The sequence below is a fragment of the Anser brachyrhynchus genome (genome assembly GCF_964034855.1).
Source record: "Anser brachyrhynchus genome assembly, chromosome: 13".
Lineage (NCBI taxonomy): Eukaryota > Metazoa > Chordata > Aves > Anseriformes > Anatidae > Anser > Anser brachyrhynchus.
Window position 1 is genome coordinate 5,624,342 of NC_137708.1, and position 26,014 is coordinate 5,650,355.

General features: G+C 35.5%; 1 protein-coding gene across 2 annotated transcripts in view; it reads right to left on the bottom strand.

Moving 5' to 3' along the window:
* LOC308176882 (uncharacterized protein) overlaps window positions 1-26,014 on the bottom strand; it is a 436,002-nt gene that overhangs the window by 65,362 nt on the left and 344,626 nt on the right. Inside the window, exons 16-17 of one of the 2 annotated variants that reach the window (XM_080553232.1) lie at window positions 21,381-21,482; window positions 11,604-13,140 (exon numbers count right to left, since the gene is read on the bottom strand). The gene's annotated coding sequence lies outside the window, so the exon portion shown is untranslated. Of the gene's footprint in view, window positions 1-10,420; window positions 13,141-21,380; window positions 21,483-26,014 lie in introns of those variants that run through there. The other variant, XR_013938713.1, reaches the window with a different exon arrangement.

The window sequence follows — 26,014 nt, forward strand, 5'->3', positions numbered from 1 at the left end:
GCTAGATGTGCAGCATTAACCAACACAGCAGCCAACTGTAATGTATGATGCTGTTCAACTCATTTTCAAGGCTTATTCACTTCACAACAGCCTCCGATAAACTGCAAATCCAGTTTAACAGCTGAGCTGAGCAATCAATCATTCAGAAACAAGATTCAGAGCAGTCCTGGTGAACACACGGAAGGCAATTAGATGCCACTGTTTGTGAAATAATACTAGTGGGAATTCTTCTCCCTCATCTGATTTATTTCTGTCAATCTGCAGTTTAGATTCTGTGTCATGATTAACTCCTTTGTCCTGAGATACCATATAAATGTAACACTGCTATTATTAAATGTTTCTGAAAGTAATTCTGAACCTCACAATTGCTAAGGAAATTGATTAAAGAGAGTCAGCTAGCGCTGCTAATTTGCAACTGGCTATTTTTAATGACAGCCTGATAAAATGAAATGCTAAGCCTGAGAATAAAACTCAGTTTATATAATATGTTAACTTGTATGGAACACATTTGCATAAACATTTGTAGGATAAAATGAGTCCTTGGGCAGTTTGGAATATTCAGGCTGGCTGGTTTGGAAGAGAGGCTAAACAAAACAAAAACAAACAAACAAAAAAGATAGTGACTTCAGTAGCAAATTACAATGTCAAAAGTATTCATCAGAAGTTTTCAATTTGTTTAACTTGTTTGTAGGGTTTTACTGAAGAAGTTTTTGAATGGTACTCTGCTCCAATACCAGCAATTAAATTCACTGAAGAGAGTTCAGAGAAGTAACAAAGATTATATTCCTGGATAAAAGAAGTGAACAAGTTTGGACATGCAATTCAAGCATACATGAAGTAAGAAGGTATGCAATGGTTTCTGGATGCAGTATGTGAAAGATGGAAAATTCACAGTGGAGGATAATAGCTTTAAAAACAAGTTTTTCAGAAATATCAGGATGATATTAAATAGAAATCTTTTAGAATATAAGTTTGAATAAATAATACACCATTTTATTTTTTTCCCAGAGAGATAGAAAATTATTTGAACCAATCAAAAGATAAAAACCTGCATTTATTGCTCTCCAGAAAGAAGCAAGGTAAAACTGAATACCTATGCCCTCACAAACACATTATACAGATTTTCAAAACCCTCTGAAAAGCATCCATAAGAAAGACAATATATATATATATATATCTGCAGAGAATGTGATGCCTTTATTCCATTGGAACTGTGTTATGAGAAAGTTTAAGTGATCATTATTTTAAAATAAATTAGAATATTATAGTGACAGAGACATACTTGATGCAAACACTGCAAATGCTTTGGCTTTACTGATGATCGATTTATTAGAAGCATTCTCAGAGCCCTGAAGATTTATTAACTACATTTTGAATCCAATGTAAATCTATTGGCTAAGCAGAAAGTAAAATAAAATTTTATGCTAAATTAGTTTTCAAAACATGCATATTTGACAGAGTTTTGAGTGTTTACACAGGAACAAAAGCAAATTTCTCAAACGTTTGTGAGAACAGGACACAGCATTGATACATCTGTATTCAGACTGGACTTCATGTTTTGAAAAGGATGTCTGGGCTGACAATATATGCAATTCAAGTGGTACTTCTTTACTTTTGCCAGGTCTGACACCTGAATTCTTGATGAACCTCACACAAGGATCTGTTCCCAGATAGCAGGGTGCAGGTACTATAGTCATAAAGTAACAAGCAGTTCCATGAGCAAAGCAGCTATCACAATCCTATGAAATAGAGGTCTATCAGCTAAAAAAATCCTGTTTTCCAATAAAAGATGTGGAGATCAGAAGAGTGAACACACAGCTTCAGCAAGTTATTATCATGTGATAAGAAAGGACAAGCATTTCCTGAACTGTACCTATGTGCACACAATTATTTGCTGTAAATCTACATTTCATTTTCCATGACAACTGGCCCAATTTTCAGTAATCTTCCAAAACACCTCAGTTAGGATTGAAATGTCTGTTATATTTTGTTTCATATGTGAAGACTTTGAATCATTTTGTATAACCGATTTTGTCAGTATGAAATAGTGTTGAAAACACAGCTGTAGATACAGATCTCAAGTTATTTAAATATATAAAAGCCTCACAGATGTGATTAATGTATTATACATATAAATATTATGACCAAAAATACAAGTTTATTTCCATTATAAAAACGAGACCTCAGATGTATAATCTTACCTCCAAAATATGACTATGATATCTACAGCTCAGTATCTGGGATTGAGGAAACATCAATTTCAAATCACTGTCATGTACTTTTTTGTATGAAAATGTTGCTTCAGAGCAGTAAGTATGATGTTAGTCCAGTATTCCAGTATTTACTGGTATATTAAAAAAAAAAAAAAAGTAATCTCTAAAGTCAGTAGACGTTATGGTAGCTACTAGAACCAGGAGTTAAGTTCTGAAACAACCAGAAAACAATTACATTCCTATTTCACTTCAGTGAAAGATTATTTCTGCTAAAATAGTATCAAAATGAAACAGGAAAGAAATAACTTATTTTAGCAAACTTTTTTCTAAGTCTAAAAAAAATAATTTTGAATTTATTATTACTCTTTGGGCTTTCAAATATTTGAAAATTCTCTTTGGGCTTTCACTCTTCTTTCCCAATATTCTCTTTTCTTTTGAAAGTGCAAAAAATGCATGATTTCTAAGATTTTGTTTAATTTTTTCTTCTTGTTATTCCAGAAATTATTCAGAGTTTATTATACAGATAAAGAAAAATCAATGATAACTGGATAAAAAAATATATACCATTTTTAATGGATCTAAAGTCAACAGTGGAACTTTAATGTAGTCAGCAAATGGAAGGTTTATGAATTTTCCATGAAAGAGAGTGAATTTCTTCAAGTATTTGGCCTAAGAACTGATCATTCAAATACTTGACATTTGGGATTTCCACATATTCATACCACCATACTGTGTGTAAATGAAGTGAAAGGTCAGAATTTACAATTTATAGATGTTTTTGTTTGTATGTATGCAACAGAAATTACTTTATAATACCTATGGAAGAAAAAGTATTTTGGGGTCATTATTGTTTTGGATGTTTGCTGAGATTTTTTTATTTTTTTAAAAAAAGAATTCTATGGGAAGCGATTTTCAAATGACATAGCTTAAGTTAATGCAAGAGTGGATAACAGAAAATTGCAGTCTGTTACAATTACTTTAAATTAAGCAGGCATTATATTTTTTGTAATGTCTTCACTGTTGCAAGAGAAAAGAATTTTCAATCTAAACATATAGTCAAATAAATTTATAATCTATCTTCAGATATATGCATCTCCTGATTAAGTACGGTGTTTAAATTCTAGTTAGAAAATGGATTTTCATCTGCACGTTGCACTTTTAAAAAGACTGACAGAACAGTTTTCTCCAGAAATCAGTCTCATTAAATGTCAGTAAAATCTGGGCTACAATTCAAGATCATAGTATTTAATGCACTCCAAACAAAAGTCAACATAAGCCAATATTCAAATTCAGGGAAATACTTCATTATCTATCCAGGTAAAACTACAGCGAATATAACTCAACAGTCACAGGAAAAAGAAAAAAAATGAAATAATAAAAAGGATTATTTGACTGTAGTAGCAGAGTAAGCAATAAAACATAAGTGTATGTACATCAAACATCGAACACTCAGTCTGAGAATCTAACCATTATAAATAACAAGAGTCAGTGTAGGAGAATACCACATCTACTACTATAATTTATTTTTCTTGCTCTTTTGGTGTAAGTTTTTTTTTTTTTTTTTTTCCCCTCCCATTAGCCATTTGTGATTCATTCATGAATTACCAAATTTAAAACTTTTGGCATAGTTATTTTCATTAACATGGTTATTTTCACTATTTTCACTAATGGCATGGTTGAAATTATATGGACCATACATACATGGACTCTCAGTCAAAACTCAGTGCTTTTACTTCTTATAGGAGCATGATTTACAGATCATTCACCTATAAAACTCTATATAGGAGTTTATTTACAGATAGGTAATTTTAAACACTATTCACCTATTTGTTTTAGGTAAAGTACCAACCATTTATTTAGATATTGTGATTCTTTTTTCCCCTCTTCTTGTCATAAATCCTAGAATATAACATCCATATATACAATTTCTAAACATATCATCTTTCTCTGTATCTTTACAATTATGCCACGTCAAAATAGCAGAAGTAGAAGAAGAAGGTTTACTGCTCTGGGCCAAATTGAGTGGGACTAAATTTATGAAAAACTCTTTTAAAATATACAAGCGAGCAATTAGGAAAACAAAAGATAGCAAAGATACTAGAATATCACTGTATGTATAGAAAATGAGTACTGCGTTAACACAAAAATGCATCTTTAAGGACACATAAAGCCTTTTGCAGTACCTGCATAAAATGAGAAAGGAAAACAAAAGACATGAATTAATTTGCAGAAAACAAAACCAGCACGAATTTGTATTTTTTTTTCTCTAGTTCTGTCGGCCTTTTTTATTGTCAGTGCAAGACAGAAAACTTCTTTCCAAGACAGAGAACAAAAGCCACACCTTTACTTCTAGAGACCAGTCTCTCTCCAATGCTTCAAAGTACATTTACTAGCACAAAATCATTGCCAGGTTTTGTCAGAGATCTTTCTGGTCTTCAAAACATGTAACAAAACTTTTTCTACTGAGCCTTCTATGGTGTCTGCCTCAAGATATGGATTGTGAAGTTATTTGCCACCAAAACTCATCTGATACAATTTCTGATCTTCATTGTGGATATGAGTAACCTCACACAGTGAGTGACTCAGACTAATCCCCTTTGTTCTATTCACATCCTTTTTCCTTAACATAAGTCACCACAAGCATTCTTGTTGGGGCATTTCTGAGTAAATTCTTAGTACATTTTCTTCTTCAAGTAAAAGATGTAGTCTCTGTCAAAATTTCATTTTGAAAATTTTAAATCTACCAATCAATCTTCATAAAAAACATTTTCATTCAGTTCTGAGTCACAATGTGCGAAAATATGACCACGATTGACTTTTATTTAATTGACAGAAGTACAAAACCATCAAGAAATAACCAATAACTATACTTTCTTTAGAGGAGAAAAACAAAACAAAACAAACAAACAAACAAAAACCTGAATGCAGATTCCCATAATACAGAAAATTACATTAATAAAGCAGCAACACCAAGCCAGACACTGAAACACTGAAGCTCACACACACACAGAAGAGATTTGTAGGCATTGTCAAATAGCTTGCTTCTGGCTATCTTCAGTCTTGTGAAATTTTCACATTAATTTTAGGCAGCATGAATTATCCCACTTTTCAACAGGAAATCTTTGGGGCATTTTAAACATGCTTGAAAATAAATAATTAATGCATTGGACACTATTAATTATGAAAATTCAGAAACAACTACTGTTACAGAACCTGAAAAGTTTTCCTAAACTTGTCAAGCTGTTAATAATAAATAGTGTGGAAATGGCTAACTAACATAGTTAAATAACAACCATTCTAAACACTGAAAAATGCTACCTTTTCTTTTCTTTTGATACAAAAAGAAAAAAAAAAAGAAAAAGGAAAAAAAAAGAATAACATACTGACTCTGCTAACTTATCCCTGACACTTCACTAACAGAAACGTGGATTTACACTTTAAGAGCATCTCCATTTTATCTAAACCTGTGAAACCAAAAGCAGTACCTAATCATGACAACATTCAAAATTTACTTCAAATGTTGGAAATACATATATTTACACTTTTTGTGTAACAACAGAGTTTTTTTAAAAAATAACACTTGAAGGAGAATGTTTATGACCATCTTTACTTACAGCTACAATTTTGAAAATCACAGATCTATAGTTATACAGGTTATCGTACAGCAACGTATGACTTCTCTAAGGCTTTAAGACAAAATATAACTAATTTGTTTTCCAGTCTCCACATTTTTTTTAATAAAAACTCACTTTCATTGTAGTACTGGAAATGAAATAAAAGCACAATGATGACCGGGAGTAGTGAGCATGGATTTACCAAGGAGAAAACATTCTTAAACAACAAGTTGAGAGGCTGGCTCAGTGGATGAGTGGAGAGCAGTGGATGATCTGTATCTTGACTTTAGCAAGGTTTGCTATGTCATCTCTGTCCTAGTTTCAGCTAGAATAGAGTTATTTTTCCTCCTAGTAGCTGGTATGGTGCTCTGTTTTGGACTTAGGATGAGAATAATATTGACAACACCCTGATGTTTTAATTGTTGCACTAAGCCAAGGGTTTTTCAGCTTCTCGCCCTGTCCTGCCAGCGGGCAGGCTGGAGGTGCAGCAAGAGCTGGGAGGGGACAGAACCAGGACAGCTGACCCATACTGGCCAAAGGGAACAATTAATATGGGGGGGCTGGCCAGGGTGCGGGGACCGGCTGCTCGGGGATAGGCTGGGCATCAGTGAGCGGGTGGTGAGCAATTGCATTGTGCATCACTTGTTTTGTACGCATTATTAGTAGCAGTACTATTATCGTTATTATTATTATTTTCCTTTCTTTTCTGTCCTAATAAACTGTCTCTGTCTCAAACTACAGGCTTCATTTTCCTGATTCTCTCCATCATCCCAGAGAGGAAGGGGGGAGGGTGAGTGAATGGCTGTGTGGTGCTTGGCTGCTGGCTGGGTTAAACCACAACAGGCTCCCTAGGTATCCTTGCAGAAAATCTGACAAGGCATGAAACAGATAGTGAACCAGACAGAGAAGCGGATTGAAAACTGGCTGAATTGCTGGGCTCAAAGTTTTGTGATCAGCAGCACACGGTCCAGCTGGAAGTTCTACTATTATACTAATGGAAAATAATTCACAATAGTGTGATCTCAACAGGATCAAGGAGAAAGATGCAAAATCTGACAGTAGTACTATTTCATCTCTTTTCTTCCTTCTCCTAAAAACTAATAGATAATAGAGGTGGTAAAAGAGAAAATAATACAAAAAGAACTGCTATGGCATTTGAGGCTTTTATCAATATTCATCTTCAGGTGGCTAAGACTGATACAGCTTATACACTACACTGGCATGACAGAGCATCTAATTGTCAGGCTACAAAAATTGCAGTACACTGAGCAATAATGTTGTTGCACTACTAGTTCATTTATTCATGAACTGTGGAGGAAAATAAGCACGTGGAATGTATATAAATTTTCAGTTCAAAAGTTACTGCCATCAAGGGACAGCCTTAAGTTATACACTACCTTTAAAAAACAAAACAAAAACTTTTTTTTGTTTTCCCCAGGAATGTATGCATGGCATCTAATGAGCATACCCCTTAGCCTCTTTCTTTTGAAACAAAGTGTTCTTTTGTTGCTTGGGGCTTACACTCAGCCTGACATGCACTAGAAACAAAACTGGTCTAAAAGTTTTGAAATAAGTACATTCAGTTTTCTGCTTTTTTGCTTTTTCCAAGTAGTAAAACTCCAACTTTTCATTTAACTGTTTCTTCATCAGCTACTCTTGCACTGTGTGTGTTTGTACAAGATAAAAAATATCCCGCAGAGCCGAGTATTCTACTGAAGGATACAGGCTGAAGGTAAAACAGACTTTTTTTTTTGGCAATGACCAGAGAAGTAATTCTATCCTGGAGGTAGTGCAGCCCAAAGAGCATTTATGTTTCCCTTGCTCCATTGACAACACTTGAAAACTATAAAAGTCTTGCAAGAATAAAAACATCTGTCTTTGAGGTGTGGTTGTCCTGTACAACATGGGGCAAATTATATTTTTAACCTGAGCTGGCAGATTATAATAGTAGTCTGAAGCCTGGTGTTGGTCTGAGATCCATTTGCCACGCTGCCTACGAAATGCAAATACCTTTGAGACAGGAGATGTCAGGGACTATCTAGGGGGAACAACAGACCATGAGGTCTTCCCTGTCTGAGTGAAATGATGGACTACACCGAGGTGGCAAGATGTCCAGTCCAGCAGTTCCCATAAGCTGATTTGCCTTAAACAAGCTTTGAGTACGCTCCTAAAGTTGATTTGTTTTGATGGTTGCTGAATTTTGCCAACAACAGAGCTTCATAGGTATTCTTAGGTACAACTTACATTTTGCATATGGTCAGTTTAGTTTAAGATTCAATGGGTTCTATTTAAATCCAGTTAAATTGACTAGTGCATGTATGATTTCCTTTTCTAATCACATTCAATTTCAAATATGTATAAATTTGAATCCCTCAATATTACAGTATGGCAACTTAGGACACTCAGACCTTTTTTAAAAGTGCCTAACCAAGAGTCAGTTCTTTTAAGTTACCTTTAAATTCTGACAAAAATGTTCAAGTCTTTATGATAACATCAACATATGCTTTATTACTGAATAGTGTTGTATACCACCTACAACAAAAAAGTAATTGAAAGTAATATTAAAAAAATGTAATTCTGTGGTCTTATGAATGTAATATTATCGAGAGGAACAACAAATATATATAGTTTTCATATTAAACATTGTTTAATGAATTAATTTAATTGATGGCTAAGAATTGCAATAAAAGAGATTTCTACCAAAGAGCTAATGCACTGAAAAACCTATATTAAACCAACAAAAGCTCCCACTCAAGACACTTATTTTGAATAGATGCAAAGACTTTAAACATGAGGTATTCAGATTTAGTTATGATGGAATTACAGATTATCTGTTCAAAAAACTAATAGTAGCTTCAGAAATCAATCAAACAAACAAACAAACAAAAACCCAACTCTGTAAGTTTTAGAGCAATGTGTTAAATTGTTTTCATTTATAGTGTTTTATACAGATACATCAGATACATTGCCATTTTTATAATTCAAAGTATTACTTATGAAAACAGGCTATAGAGTCAGTTCTTCAGACTAAGAAAAATAAAATAAACCACTAATAAATGTGAATAGCATTCCTTTCTTTTTCCTTATAATAGAATTTCTTTTACCATAGTTATCAAATTTTTATCATACTGCTTTATGCATTCCTCTGTCCATCTCATGAGAACACGTGCAAAGACGAGGAAGAGAGAAATGACAAAAACTTCTGGTGTAGTTGACATCTGATCTGAATTCTGATTAGCACCTGCAGTATCATTTAACTAGAAACAAGACCTAAAATCTCTCTAGAGAATATATGACTGTGATTTAGCTAACTGACATCTGGATGCTCTACATAAATATAGCTGAAAGAACATTTCCCTGGCAGTTACAAGCCTGACTGATAAAGTAAGCAGTTCAAGTACTAAGGCTTCAGGTGGCTCATTACATCTGAATTGACAACTCAAACATTTTTTCCCTAAATCTCAAACCAGTTTCTACATAAACTCTCTGCACTACACACAGTAAAGTTTTGCAACCAACATGGGAGGAGAGGTCTTGTCATAGAATCATAGAAACATTAAGGTTGGAAGAAACCTTTGAGATTATCTGGTCCAACTATCACCCTACTACTACTATCACCCACTAAACCATGTTCCTAAGCACCACGTCCAACCTTTCCTTAAACACCCCCAGGGACGGTGACTCCACCACTTCCCTGGGCAACCCGTTCCAAATGCCTGTATACTCTTTCTGAGAAGAAATGTCTCCTAATTTCCAAACAGAACCTCCCCTGGCACAACTTGAGACCATTCCCTCTAGTCCTATCACTAGCTACCTGTGAGAAGAGGCTGACCCCCAGCTCCCCACAACTTCCTTTCAGGTAGTTGTAGAGAGCAATAAGGTCTCCCCTGAGCCTCCTCTTCTCCATACTAAACAACCCCAGTTCCCTCAGCCACTCTCCACAGGGCTTGTGTTCCAGGCCCTTCAGCAGCTCCATAGCCCTTCTCTGGACATGCTCCAGGGCCTCGATGTCCTTCTTGTACTGAGGAGCCCAAAGCTGAACACAGTACTCGGGGTGCGGCCTCACCAGAGCTGAGTACAGGGGGACAATCACCTCTCTGGTCCTGCTGGCTACACTATTTCTGATGCAAGCCAGGATGCCATTGGCCTTCTGGGCCACCTGGGCTCACTACTGTCTCATGTTCAAGCGAGCATTGATTAGCACCTCCAGATCCTTTTCCTCTGCACAGCTTTCAAGCCACTCTGCCCCAAGTCTGTAGCGCTGCATGGGGTTGTTGTGGCCAAAGTGCAGGACCCAGCATTTAGCCATGTTGAACCTCATCCCATTGGCCTCTGCCCATCTATCTATCCTGACCAGGTCCCTCTGCAGGGCCTTCTTAACCTTCGGCAGATCAACACTTCCCCCCCAACCTGGTATCACCTGCAGACTTACTCAATTCCCTCATCCAAGTCATCAATAAAGATATTAAAGAGAATGTCCCCCAACACCGACCTGGGGAACTTGTCTTCTCTGAAAAACACACCCAGAATACATGCATTACACTATACAAGTAGAGCTAACTGAGTGGGCAGAAATGCTTCATATATATCCAGTCCAGCTTATAAAAACTGTATTTTTCCAGAGGGATTCCACAGTTCATCTTCTATTCCATATTTTGCAATGAAAACTACAACACATCAAAACAGGTATCAACAAACACAGGCTCATTTCATTTATGTATAGGTCAACACAAACAGCAGGAAATTCAAAGTTGTACAGAAGTAGAAATCACTGGAAAAACCTGCTTAAATATTGAAACCTCTTTATGTTTTTATGGAAGGTTATTTGTCAAAAACAATTGTCAAATATCTCTGAGCAGAGTCAGTTAGAAAGAAAGCTGTTGGACAGACCCTCTGCACTTCAAAAATTAGGAACAAACTTGTTCAAGCAATTCAACATAGAGAAAAGGCATTTCAAATCAACACCTTGTGTCTTGCTAGAAAAAGAAAGGGGTTAAAATAAAGGAATATTCAGAATAAAAGTTAAAGTAAAACTTGAGAGTAGATTTATAGTGAGCACTTGTAAAATTACAGAATGATGCACTGCTAAACTATATTTAAAAAAATAAAAAGCTTATGATAAAGATACTAGGAATTAGCATTTTTGTAATACAACTGAACAGATCCAGTTTTTGAACAGATTTTTAATGGATTTAGGATAAAGCATTTCATTTTCTAAATTAAATACATATGATATATAAAATAAATGAAATTTACTCTCTCAAATAGAAAAAAAAACAGTTGTATGCATTTTAGAATCAGTAGCAACTGCAGCATCTGCACTCCACCAAGCTGTTACTCAGTTTTTATAAAATTAAGAGATAGATTAAGGAGCTTTAATATGATAATGCATTAATATAATAGCGCATTTTGTTTCAATATCACTACAGGACAACTTTTAAAATGGAAAACAAAATTAAGTTGCAACACAACATGATTCAATCTAATTTGTTAAATCCCTTTTAGGTAAGTTTGCAAACTCTTTTCTGCCAGCATCAGCTGTTTTGGTTGCTAGTTAGTAACAACATTATCACTACTGCAAGAAAAGGTGAAGCCACTGGCACCACTATAGTGCATAGTGAAAATATATGCTTTCAGCAAAGAGCTGCTTAAATAGATTGAGGGTAGAACTTTTGGACAGAAGAAATCTGTCCAAATAAACTGGATATGAGCCAAATATTGCAATCCTCTAATTTTCTCAAAAGCTTCCAAATTTTTGACTGTTATAGTTACTTACTTGTATTAATATGATTAATCCAATTGGTAGGACAACTGGTTGTAAAAACCATAGAAGCGGAAAACTGAGCTTGCAGCATACTCTAGTAGCAGTACTTGGGAGTAGCTGTGACTTTTCAGCTGGACAGAGTATGCAGGAGTGCGTAAAAAAGGAAAATCTTGATTTTTCCCACTAGTGCAGAACACACTAGTTCTAAGTTGATTTTCGCAGGTCTGGTTAAAATGATAAGAAGGTCCATTTTGTTTAGTTTACTCTGTAGATTGATGATTCATTTCCTCCAGGTACAAAGCAGCTTTACAATTTGTCTTCTGCATTCCACTGCTTCTCACAGTTACTGAAATTGACTGGGTTAAAAAACATCAGATGCATCAGAAGTTTAAAAAATGTCACTTTTTTTTTGCTTTGATACTCCAGAATAGTTCCACAAACTTCTACATTAGCAGTGTCAACGTGGCAATAACAAAAACTTCTCATGTAACTGCCCCTCAGCCAGCAGAAAACCCCTTGTACATCAGGAGCTACGACACTTCCCTCTTTGTGCTATAGTAACTATTCAGTCTTGCAGCAAAATAGATGGAACTACTCCAACAAAAATTCCTTTTTTTTTTTTTTTTTTTCCCAAACTGATTAGTTAATCAAAATCACTTCCTTGATTGAGAAGGGCCTCCAGGATCGGCACAAGGGAAATGGTGCTGGGGTAGAAATTAGCTACCTGAGGCTGGAGGTGGCAGGACTGCTTTTGGCAGCAGCTTTCGGCATTTGCCAAACTACACCTTGTGGTGAACCCCATGAGACATCCCAGAAGATCAAAGGATTTGTTGATGTCAAAAGGGTCCAGTCCTGCTGTTCCCAGCTTCCCTTGCACTTGTTACATGCTCATCTGGCCTTGCAGAGGAGTGGTTTAGTTTTTTGCCAGCAAAATAACATTCAGGATAAAAAAGTGACAAGCAGTGGAGTTGGCACAGGAGAAGCAAGAGGAGTGCCTGGATTACAGGATGTGAGAGAGGAGGCCCAGAAGAAAGCAGCAAGCTCTTAGGGGAACTCCAAGGTGTCATGAAACCTCATGTTTCAAGAACTAGGTTAAAATTGCCATTTAAACAATACATTATTTCTGGCACACAAGCCTTCTACAGACATGAAACAAAAGAAGTGAGCTTCATTTAAATACAGGTTTTAAAACTGTCAAGAGGAACAAGGTCAGCATCAATTCCCTTGATCCCTTATTGTTGTGAAGTGCAAACTGCTTTTATCTTTTAATAGTCGAACTGATTAATATGACTAGTTAAAATTGCTAGCCTCTGTGGGATGAAAAAATAGAGATATATGTGAATATGTGTTGAATATTAAAGTATGAAAAATCAGTGAGAAATGAGCAGGCTATCCCCCCAAACTCTGCAGAACTCACAGCTTTTAGTTACCAATTCTGAATCATGGTTCCCAGCCTCATGTCAAAGCTACCAGCTGTGTGTCAGACACAAAGATGTCCTCATTTGCAACCGTTCCTCATTTGTGCTTCATTTTCAGCAATACTTTTGGTCTGACAAAAGATAAGATAAACAAACTTTCATCTTTAGTCACAACACACACCCACCTCCCACCCCCACTCCCTCGTTCCCCACCCCCCCCCAAAAAAAAAAAAAAAAAAGAAAGAAAAAAAGGGAAAAAAAGAGAAAGTTCATGGCTGGCACTGCTCTTAGACAACCTAACCACTGCTTTTTTTTTTTTTTTTTTTTTCTTTCTCCCCACAGTATAACCCAAAATATCTTGTTTTCATCCCGGTTCATACTGCTGAGAGCTCAGAACTTTCTATAAAATACATTTACCTCGAAGATGGGGATGAATCCATTTAGATGAATTGTAAAATGAGGTCTTAGCATTCAGTGGCACAAAATGACAGTCACATGCTGAAATGAATTAACCTCACTGGCTTGGATGTAATACCCCGTGTCTTTAAACATTCATTTCTACATTCCTAGAATTATTTAAAAAGAAAAACTCCTAAGATGTCCTGAGAGTAAAGGAGGGGACTGAAAGAGTAAGTGAGCTCCTCGCTCTGGTTTTGAATTCTTAGTGATCTTAGAAAACCACTAACTCATTCTTCACTTTCTGCTTCATAAAATTGAGAGAAACTTGATATATATCTGACACCTTTAATATGAAAAGCACTTTAGAGAAGCTTTTTGACACAGGATGAAAGATTGTACTTTGTCATACAGAGTAGCTGTATTACCTGACACGCTCATTAAACACCGTCAGAGAGCAACAACTTTTCAGCATATTTTCCTCTTATTATTCCTCACTCTTTGACTGCGTTCAGTAATTATGGATGAAATTTTGCAGATTGCTTTAATGATTCAGGAAAGTAATTCCCTTGGAAATCCATGCAAATCTGTTCCTCAATTGTTTAGAAATGTTTTACAGAGTCTTAGAGTGGGTACAGCATTTTTGTAATGCAGTCATTCTAAGTCCATACAATTGCAAAAATAGGAATCATTATTACTTAAAATCTCTGATATTTCTCATTATTATAAATGAAGAAGAATCTAAATTAATTATTTTCCCTGTCTGATGTCACTAAACACTACACATATGCCTGCACAAGCATTCACTTCACAAACACAAATATTTGTGATTTCTGAGCTAATCTATGCTTTTGGGTCACCACTCAGAGCCAGCTCTGCTTCTTCTTCCTGTTTGTCTTTGTTGTACAGTCTGCACAGAGGCACACAGATAAGATGACCACATTGTGAACAGTACATGATCATTTTCGCTGCACACATTAGCCCAGCTCCCCTGGCTGTGCTTACAGCTATTGGAATTTCTCTAGCGAATCAGAATGATTTTTGGCACACTTCAGACTCACTCTCCTTCAGCAGAAATTGGCCTGCCTATTTTAGAAACAATCAGAAAACACCAACCACACATTTATTTGACTACCTGACCTGCCCTTCAAAACAGTCATTACCATGCAGAATAATAACATTCTGCAAAGAGAAAAGTGCCATTCTCAAAAGCAGTGAGTGCTTTTGGGAATGATTTCAGCATGCCAAACAATGCTTTTCAGCCAGTGAACTGACATCACTCCTAAAAATACTTTGTTCTATGTCAGTGAATATTACACCCAGACACACTAAACAAGGAGGCTGTATGTTACTTGAGGGTGGCAGCCAGACAAGACTGCTATCCCACTACCCATCTGCCTCTTCCACATTGCCAAGTCCTAGGACCTTTATTAAAAACACTACTTGGGTTATGCAATTTGCCAGACTCTGCCCCTTTCCTACTACTGACTTGAACATAGTGTCACACTCATGTGCAGAGGAAGGGAAAAAATGCGTCTCTGCCATAGACTTTCACATGAAGTTCAGCCAAAATACACAAGTTGTCAAAAATCTTAGACAACTCATAGCTCCTTGTCTTTCTATTTCTTCAGCTCCTCATGCCAGCAGACCTTCTGATTTTCCTCAAAATGAAAGTCATTATACAGAATAAGTTACCCAAGCGCAAAAGATTCCAAAGAGACTTGTAACGAGCTTGTATCTCCTCACATGTGCTACATCAGGGAGCACTACGGGAAAACTGCTGTAAAAGAACATGACAAAACAGTAGGCTGGAAACTGAGCTGGGAAAGGGCTCCAGGACTTCTCTGCTGAGATCTCCACCTGAGGCTACCTTGTGCCTTTCAACATACCCAAAGTTTAATTTTGTTCACATGCAGTGAACATTGCCTGTATATAACAAGATATTCCAGATTCCACACTTATTCCAGGAAGCAATCATTCCCAAAGGCATACAGCAAAACAAAGATCTGGAAGAAATTTGGAAATAGTTTAGACATTGCTGTCTGCCCTTTTAACCAAAAGTAAATCATGAATCCAAAAAAAAAAAAAAAAGTGAGTAGCTTGAGTCACCCATTGAACTACATGATTGCTATATAAAACATTTGGAGGTATTTAGATGAAGGTTCCAAATTGTATTTTGGGGATCAACTAATGTATTTTGAAAAACAAAAATAAAAATTGGGCAATACCATGCTGTTTACAGTGAATACACATTGCAGAAAAGTGTTATACAGAAGTGTAATTAACTCTCATTTGTGGACATCCAAAATAGGAAACTAAATACATCACTGTATTGCTGCTTGGCAAATAACCAGCACGCTGCAGGACAGGCTACAACTGTGTGTATTACGTCTGAGCTGTGACGTAATGAAGTGTTGTAAAGCAGAATGAAGAAACATTAAACAAAACAAAATATTCCCTCTCCCCACTGACTTTTGTTTCTTTGGGACTAAGGATGGTTTTCTGGTTGCTTATTGCCCTTTTGGGGGGAGTATTATCCTAGTTACCAGAAAAAAATCTGTATTATGTCTCTAAGCTTAAATTTTTCAGGTACTTTCAAAAGTCTTACCTGACACTTTTAGTGCTAGAAAATACTGTATAGGCCACAGATCAACTTAATGTATCTTTCTTCCTTTCTTCCTTTCTATTGAACATCCTAAGATTATTACCTTATAATTTTGCCTCTTCCCTTCCTTTTAAAGATATACCAAAGACAAAATTCTTTCCTTACTGTAAATTTTTGAACTTAGGCACTCAGGAAAGTGTACACATGTCACAGGGATGTGTGCACTATGAGTATCAGAGTATCATATTTTAAATGAAGTAGAACAAGAAGATGAAAGCTTGTGAGAAAAAAATATTATGTCAAACTCAAGTGTGGCAGGACTGCTGTGATCTTAAATATGTCAGTATTAGCAAAGACCACAACAAAAAGTACAGCCTCCATAATGGGATTATGCAGTACATCTTTTCTATGCATTCTAAAATCATTTCATGATAATCAAAATAAACCAAAAACAGAACATAGGAAGCTCTATGAAGAGTGCAGAAGTGCACGGTAAAACTTTAAATATACTCAGTGCAAAGGTACAGTTGGAATAGCAACTTTTAAAATTATATTTAGCCATTCTACAGAATACACAATAGTCTGTAAAATCCAGTGTTTGCTATATTATGCTAGGAGTTCATCGTCATCAGTAAAAAAAAAAATACTATTTTCTGCTCAATTTAGAAAGTAAGAGCAACTCTCTTGAATAAACAACACACACTGGGGTCAAGGTAATTTTACTGTGTGCTTGTTCTTTGTATGGCCATATGGACGCTATATACATGTTATATACTCAAGGGGCAATAGAAGGTTTAAAGTACGTATGTTCACAAATAATGCTGAGTTAGCACCCATGTCTTCAATACAGCATAAAGCAATATATTCTAATTTTGCACTTATTATTTTCCCTACTTTTTTTTTTTTTTTCCAAGATCTAGAAAGCACTTAAAATCACTTAGGGGTTTCAGAGAGCTTTATAATCAGGGTATTTCAAGAAATACACTACTAGAAGCACCTCATGGCTTTCAGTCAGTTTTGGTATCGTAAATCATGCTTTTATTTATGCTCTTCAAAGTAAATACAAAATCAAATTTTATATATATATAACTATAAATATTGGTTAAATCTAGAATTCCTATACAAGCTTCTTAGTATCAACACTTCTCATTTATTATGATACTATATTAATTCATGCCAGATGGAGACTATTCAAATGTTCATGACTTGTACTTGTCATGAACATATGTTCCTGGAATAATGGAGTGGTTTCTTAGCAAACAACATCCCATATTTAAAGACCTATGATGAGGGTCATAAAAGAAAAAAACATAAACAGTGAAGGGCACAGCTGGGAAAGGAAAAATTCAGGATATTCACTGCCTAGAGGGTTATGGAAGGTAACGGATTCTTTGCCCATTCCTTGCTGTATGCTGGGCAGAGATCTTTAACCTATTCCAACCAGCAGAAGAACACTTTATATGTTCTGATTGCCCCATATCAGAGCACTACTTCTTGTACGTTCATGACTAATACTTCTAGCATACGGGCAAGAAAGCCAAAAAAAACTGCACAACATAAGGACTTCAAAATATTGCATTTAATTTCAGTGCATACCTTGTAGAAATGAATAAGGTGAATATGCTTATGTTTGGGAATTGTCAATTAAAGCACTTGAGTATAGAGTTAAAATCTGGGACTTGTTACTATAAAACCCAGAAAGGTATGGTTAGGTATGATAAAGACTTGCTCTCACAGTGCTTTCATTAATTAAACTATGAGATATAGGCATTATAGAATAAAATGTTTTATGTTTTTTGTTTGTTTGTTTGTTTTTTAAATATCTTTCTTCATTAAAAAAATAGATTTATCAGCTTGTTGCCATAATATCTTTGAATTACAAGCATGGTCCCTCTTCCCTACTTATGTGTCTCATCCCTATTACCGAGGTTAACTTACACACCTGAACGCATCATTTTCAATACAATGAAATGATTGGTCTTGATTTTTGCCCCAGATTGCAAGGTATCTCCAATTAACTTTGTCATATGTAGGCTGGTTCCTGATTGTGAAAAGATCATCTGACTAGTTAAATGCTTTTTTTTCCCCTTTTGAAATAGACAAAGACTGAATTACTACTATTAGCATGATGAAAGAGCTCAGAACACCTTCCTCAAATTTTGTCAAAGATATATAGAAAGACTAACTTTTGTCCTGTAACAACTAGAATGCACAGAATTTCCAAACTTTTTGTGCATATGTTAAAGTGTGAAGATTTCGAAGAAGAGAACTGTGAATTGTGGATTAACTTTGAAAAAAAGGCAACAGATCTGAAAATGGAACATGATAGATGGAGAACCAGCTGACAGGGGAGAAGGAGGAATACAAGGGGAAAATCCATGCAAAAAAGAATCACACAGTCCAAATGGATAGAAAAGGAACGGCATTAGTGGTTACAAAAATACACTGAGAGGAAAAAAAAAAAGGAAACAAAAAAAAATACAATTTTTCTCCAAGACACAGAAGTCACTTAGAAGGGGAAGAAATTGTAACAGGGGAAAGAAAAAACAACAACAAAAAACACATTTATTTCAAAACAATAACATTAAATAAACAGGACAGGTCACACTGCATGACAAACCCAGAGTTTTAAGCCTTAAATTTCACATGTGCAGAGATTTTAGTAATCACAGAAGGAATTTTTATCCTTACAACAATGGACTTCCATCACCTCTAATAAATACATTAGAAGGAAAGGCCTGTTTAAAATACTGAAACAAACAAATTCAACAAAATTCCAAAGGCACTGTCAGAGGCAGACTTCATGAGGGGAAATTACCCTTTTTGTAGCTTGTTCTGCCAAAGCACAACTCATTCCCAGGTGCTGGACTGTGCAGCGCCCTTCCCAGCACACTGCCCCAGGCAATGCAGGAAAGGCAACCTGTGCAGGAGCCCTAGCAAGCTGGCATGTGAGTAGTCAGCTGTATTTAAGGTACCTGTAGTCAGTTACCTGACAACATTCTGCCAGCAAGACTTCATTTCATTTTTTCCTGCTGGGGAAGGAGAGAAAACAGGGAAAAGCAAAACTGAAGGAAAAAGGTGCAAGCTGCTGACGCTGTACTGGCATGTAGGAGTGTTTTGGGCTCACACTGTGTCCACAGGAGAAGCTCACACTTCCACAAAGACAGTCCTATAGTCAGCCTCATGGGAATATAGATTGTATGGTGAGCTAACCTTGTCTCGTCTCTTGTGTTTGTTTCCACAAACCACACTAGAATTTACTGTGATAGTCACCTCAAAATAGAGATCCATATCTGACGCAGTTTGCATTATATACAATAAATTATAATTCAGACCAAGTAGATTATTAAACTATCAGACTGATGTTTTCAGGGTATTAGGAAACTAATCAAACTAGTTTCTTTAACAGTTATTCTCACTCAATGCACCTGTCTCTTCTTCCTAACTGACTGTCAGAGATTAGTTTCCAGAAAGGAGACAGTGGCTACAGCTCTGTTTACATTTCAGAGATTCCACAAACTCATTTGACGAATTTAATCATTTCATAGTTTAAGAATACGAACCACCTTTTAGGTTGCTCAGGGTCAGGATACTGTCCATTTTGGAAGGGAAGATGAGAGAAAGAAAAAGACAGGAAATAAGGACTTGAAGAAACCTTTAATTTTGAATTATCATGACAGAATGAGCTTCTGCAGTACTGAAAAGACCGTTACAATATTTATCAAGTTATGCCAGTAGTAATGGCAGCATGTTTCCCCCTCTATGCTGACTCAATGTGCATAGAAAATGAAAACCTGTTGGATGAGATAATAAAATGTGCATGTGTTCTGCCTGATAGCAGTAGCCCTGGTGATAATCCCATGAATTCCCAAAATATGTCTCAGCATGATTCAAAGAATCAGTATTACAGCATGCACTGGAAAAAAAAACCAAAAAACTCAAGCCCCCCCAAAAAACAGGTAAAAAACCTCCACACAACTGTTTATTTCAGGAAAAAAAAAAGCTAAAAACAGACACCAATGAAGCAAATATTCATCCTTCAGTCAAATACCACTTAAAAATCCCCATCAGTCAACAAAACACACAAATTTTAATTTGTACCTGTCATATATACTTTGTTTACAAGCACTGAGAAATGATCTCCAAGCCATATACTTTTCCGTGGCTGAGGTATTTCAGATGTGCTCTTCAATGCAAAGAATAGTACTGTTACAAACCCTAAACATATTTTTTTTCCTCATATGATGAGAGCTGATGATGTACAGAAAAGAACTGAGAGATGTGATTTTTTTTGTTCGTCTGCATATTTATCCCTTACTTCAAAAATGGCTGCTGTCTGTTTTTAGTCTTCTGAAGGAGTGGGAAAAATTACAGAAGGAAATGTTGAAAATATTTTGTATATTCGATAGAACTGGTGAACTAAGGTTATTTATGCCTAGAATGTGTGCATGTGTTTGCACATAAGGCATACGTATATACAGGAATATATATCAATAAGCATAGATATGCACAGCTTTTTAAGTAGATAGTGCTATATTTTTTGTTACGAGACATAAATTTTTGAAAAATACCCAGAAACTACCGTTAGAAACCAAGCAGAAAGAGGAATACACTCCTTTTCTTTTCATTTATTTTCTTTTCTTTTTTTCTTTTTTTTTTTTTTTAAATGATTTGTTCAATTGCTTTTTACTACAGACCATTTAACTTGCTCTTCCTTTTGGTGACAGAAGACAAATCAAAAACTGACAGGTATTTTAAAGTGTGATCTGTACTATACTTGAAGGTTGAACCTCCAATCAAAATCATTGGACTCAGACCTACAATTGTTGCTATTCCCAGATGTGTCAAAATTCAGCTCTGCTAGAAGTACATGGATTCTGCTTTGTTCAAAAATAGGACAAAAAAGTTCTTCAAGGCAAAAAAATCCTAGAAAAACATAATGCACATGAACAATCCAAATAGCAATGTATTCTCATTTTCTCATCACACCAGCATATCTCAGCAGCTGTCAGTCCCTCTCCCATGAAAATGCCTGTTTTACCCATGCAGTTTTCAAATATTTTACCCTTAAAAGAGTGATGTATTCCTTAACATTTTTCTTGTTCCTATTCCCAGACTAATTCCCAGATTCACCCTGAAGCTGCTTGCTATACAAATGGTCCCACTTTTGCCAAAATGGATCTCTTTCATCTCCCCAGAAAATGAATTATTTTTTTTTTAATGGCACCTTGACACCTTTCTAAAGCTGTTTTTTCTATCTACTCCCAGAAGTAGCAGGAGATACACTGAGTATCCCAGACTCTGGTACACTGAGCCTGCCTGAGTACAGCTTGTTCTGGAGTGTTTAACATATTTGAGGAAAAAACTTACAAACCAATGCTTCTTGAGTCATTTCTGTTGAACGTCAAGGTGTTTTCTGTCATTGCTGAACATCAAGATTGCACCAAAAGAAAGGTATTCCAAAGGACAAACCTATCAGAAATAAAAGTTCTTTATAGAGTGACATAAAACAAAACCTATACTCCAAGTTTAAAATAGTACATATTGCATCATCTATTCAGTGAGTAAATCACTGTAACTAAACAATATGAAAAGGAGCAAAAGGATACTCTGCACTTTATGTGAAATAGACTGCTCCTACTTATTGTTGTTTTCCTTTTGTTATTCAGTGAATAATATTTTACTGCACCACTTGCCCAGATTAAGAATTTCTCAAGCTACATACTTATCGTTTTGAACCATGATTCCCGTAACAGAACACATCAAGAGTACATGATGCTAATTAGCTGTATGGCATTATATCCCAATCCTGTATTCAGTACACCACTGTTGCTGCATTACCAGTGCCTATTCCTTCACCTTCTTATGAAAAGGATCTGCACTTAGTCAATCTGGAGCATATTACTTTCCCATGAGGGAACAAGACTCATGTAATATGTGCCAGTCTGAAGTGAACACCACTAAAACATTCATGCACTGCTCTTTAAATAGGTGTTTCTTTCATGTTCATTTTATCCTATTGTCACGTGAAACTGCAAGACGTGTTTTGTTTGGCTGGTTTTTTAAAAAGTGCAAACTTTACTGTCTGTCCAACTCCTAAGCCCCTGCAGCCCATTCATCCAATTAAAAAACTGCAGAATGAAAACAGAAAAAGCACTTTGCAGAGCTTCAGAAATATTGTCTCTCAGGAAGGCTGCCTGCAAAAGGCGAACAAATCCATTGTGCAAACTGGTGCATTCCAATAGAATAAAATTGCTCCTCAAAGTCTCTTTATCCAGCATGGATTACTGACTCCTGATAGCTGTAGGTTAGCCAAAGGTAGAGTCTATCAGAGGCAGGAAAGCTCTTATTACCTTTTATTATAACACATTCTCCCCCCATAATCTATAAAAAAAAAGCCTCTAGGAGCTCGTTCATTTATATAACTCTTCTCTGCCTTTCAGTTTCAATAATGCTGAGTACAATTCAGTACTCTTTTCAGCCCACTGTAGTTTTCACATGTGTTCAGATGCTAAATATTCCTAAAATGCCGTTGGGAAAGACAGTGCCATTTATTTCAGATGCTTGGGAACTGCATCTCTTGCATTTACCTGGGAATATTATTTCAGACAGTTCTGCTAAAACCTGCAACCTTACCACTGTATCACACTAAGTGAAATTTATTGTCATGCAAAGTGCCATGTGATAGCCATTTATATATATTAGTAATATAAATAAATAGCAGAGGAAGACACTGTTAAAACTAGGCTGACAAGCAATTGCTAAACATTGAGTTTTTATGATTACTGAACTTGAGGAAGGTCACAGGAATAACTGTAACTGTAGAAGACTAATTATGCGCTGCTTCCTACTGATTGAAAACAGTAATAGTGCTTGATTGTCCAGATTTCAGACAGACACATGCAGTCTTCCTATTCAAAGAAATAAGTGAGCTGCACTACATCTGTTTTTTCCCTCCTTCAAAAAAAAAGAGCAGAAGACCAAAGAAAATCAGCAACTATTTACATATCCCACGCTCCAACACATTCACCCAGTTTTGATAATCCTAACATTGATTCATTCCCTTTGCTTCTCTAGACCAGAGGATGCCCACAAATTAAAGCAGAGACCTCTACAAAAATGACTTCACATTTAGACTTGTTTGAATGAACCCTAATTTACAGTGCATGTGATGTAAAGTATTTTGCAGATGAATCAGCTGTAGAAGTTGATTGCTACATGCAGTGGGTTTGTATCACTTGGATCATGCTTGGGCACCTAGATTTTCCACTGTGGTTAGGAAGAGTTTCTAAGAAACACGTTCACATGACTTTTTGCTATTTAGAAAATAAATTTTGCTTATTCTCACATGAGATTTATGTACCACCATACTCCAATGATCTAACTTGAGATGTGGGATAGTAAAACATTTGCCAAAATAAATCATATCCTGATATGAAAACAAAACAAAACAAAAAAACACACACACAACCCTCCCACACTTCTTGAAGGCTTTAAATGTACTAATTATCAACAAAAATGTTGATCAGAAGCCTGTAGTTCTAATTCATATTTAACAAACAAGATTCTTGGCAAAGCTTATTGCAAAACTAATGTGAGAGGAATGAAATCCCAGTGGTCCTATCTGTATTCTTCACAAATTTGTTCACAGAGATGTCACACACTGGTGAGGAATGCCTCTTTTTTGTTCCAGTTTATTAGTACAAGTTTTAACCTTGTATTCAAGAGCCTATTGTAGCCTCTAGAAACCAATTCTATTTTAAGTACATAAAAATGAAATGGAGCATTGAGAATATATTTTTTCATGCTTTTTTTCATGCAGTATATCATGACCATTTCAATATCAGACAAAGTTTTTAAATTAGTTTTCTAATTGGCAATTACTAAACCCAAAGCATTTATTACAGGAAAGATTAAGTCAAGAACTATCTTAATCGAATTATTATTATTACAGATTGCTTGCTGTTGAAATTTGTCATTATTTTCTATTAACAGAAAGAAGGCAACTTTCTTATCAGTGTATCATAATTATTTATTTTATACACATGTCTAGGTTAATATATTTCACAATTTAATCCAAATATGTACCAAAACATTTGGATGCTTTTCCTGAAATCTGTCATGACAGATTATGAAAAAATGTCAAAAAACTACAAAGTCAGTTTTATATTCTTATTTTCTGTAGGCTGGCAAAAGATGAATAATTAATCACTCAAAATTATTTGTTAATTTCTGAATTCTAAATGCTCTTATAATACATAAGGAGGAATATATATATACATACATATAAATATTTGATTTATAGAAGTTTCTTTCTCTGTGTATTTGATTAAATCCCTGTTTGTCCATGCATCACTAACCACCAAAATAAACTTAAAAAAAAGAATTAAAAAAGAATATCAGTACCAAATAAGATGTACTTTGAATAGACCTTAAGTTGTTATAAATAAATATAATGACTTAGATTAATACTTCAAGTAATTTTAAACACATTCAACTGAGAACCTCTTTTTCATATCAATGAGTACTGTTAAATGTTATTTCTATCCAGATATATACGAGAGAAAATAATAAATCTTCATCTTCAAATAGAATAAACTAGATGAAAACAGTTTACAAATTAAATGCTTATTTACTTGTTCACTGTTAAAAAAGGATTCCTCATTAAATGAGGCAAATTATAGTTAAATTAACTCCATTAATATTTTTGATACCATGACACTAAGTCAAATGAACATAGTGAGTTATAAAAAACAACTAAAATTTCAAGCAAAGCACTCATTAAAATAATATTTGCTGTCAAAGGATTTAGACTGGCAAATCAAACACCTGCCCAAGCTCGTAGTGGTTGAAGAACATGCTCTATTAGCACATAGCTGATGGACAGTACTGAAGTAAATCCTTAAGACAGTTGCTTTCTGGAATGAACTGTTAAGTGTTTAAGAAGTAAATCTTCCTCTGAACACCTAGAAAAAAAGATTTGCCTACCTTATTGTAAAATTAATGACCTGCACAATTTAATTTGTTAATGTATGGAATCCTCAAAGCCATAGATTTTATTGTCTTTGACTAGACCTGTAGAAGAATATTTCATAAGAAAGCATGGCTATAAATATATTTAAAAAGAAAAAGATGTCAGCTACTAACTGGCATTATAAAATAATGACCTTTTTCCAGCCAGGAAGACCTTATGACTTCCTAGACTTCTGGGCTGGCTACTCAGTGGATAGGGTCTTCAGAGGTGACAGCAAAGCAGAAACAAGATGATATACTTAATTGTATTCAAAAAAGTGTGATCACCTCCAGCACCTCACAGCAAGCACTGTTACTGTATAAACTCCATCAAGACCAAAAAGGTTATCTATTCTATTATTTTGGCTCACAGTTTGAGTTCATGCTGGAAATCAAAAATTTTGACCGTCCTGTTGGTCAAATTAAGCACAAGTTAGGATGAGACAACCAGATCACCAGCTAGGGAAGTTTCTACACACGAAGCGGAAAAAACTGGCCTGAAGTTACTGCTGCCCCAGAAGCTGTACAAATGTAATCACTAGCCTTGCTTGTTTTCCAAAAAAAGCTGGTAAATTTGACAATCTTGTCCATGCTTTCAGGTCTCATTCCTATTTATCCTGGCCTTCATGTAGCACCATAACAGGGATTCATTTAGTACAGCACACATAAACCCAAATGCAATCCTATCTATTAGGGCAGAATATACACATCCAAATAAAGTTGTTCAAAAGCTCCAAATAACTGTGTCAACAGTTACTTGTTTGCTTTGGCATATGAATATTTTTGGACATTGACTCAAAATCTTATAAAAAATATTTTCCAACAGTACATCAGCATTCTCTGAATATATTCTCTCTTGTAAATACTATGTCTAGCTATGGGACATGGCAACATCCCAGTCTCCTGTCAGTCTGCAGTACTGGTCACAGGAGAAACATTTACTTGGACTACTGAAGTACATTCTTAGTTAGCAAGTAACTAGATTGCTTTGG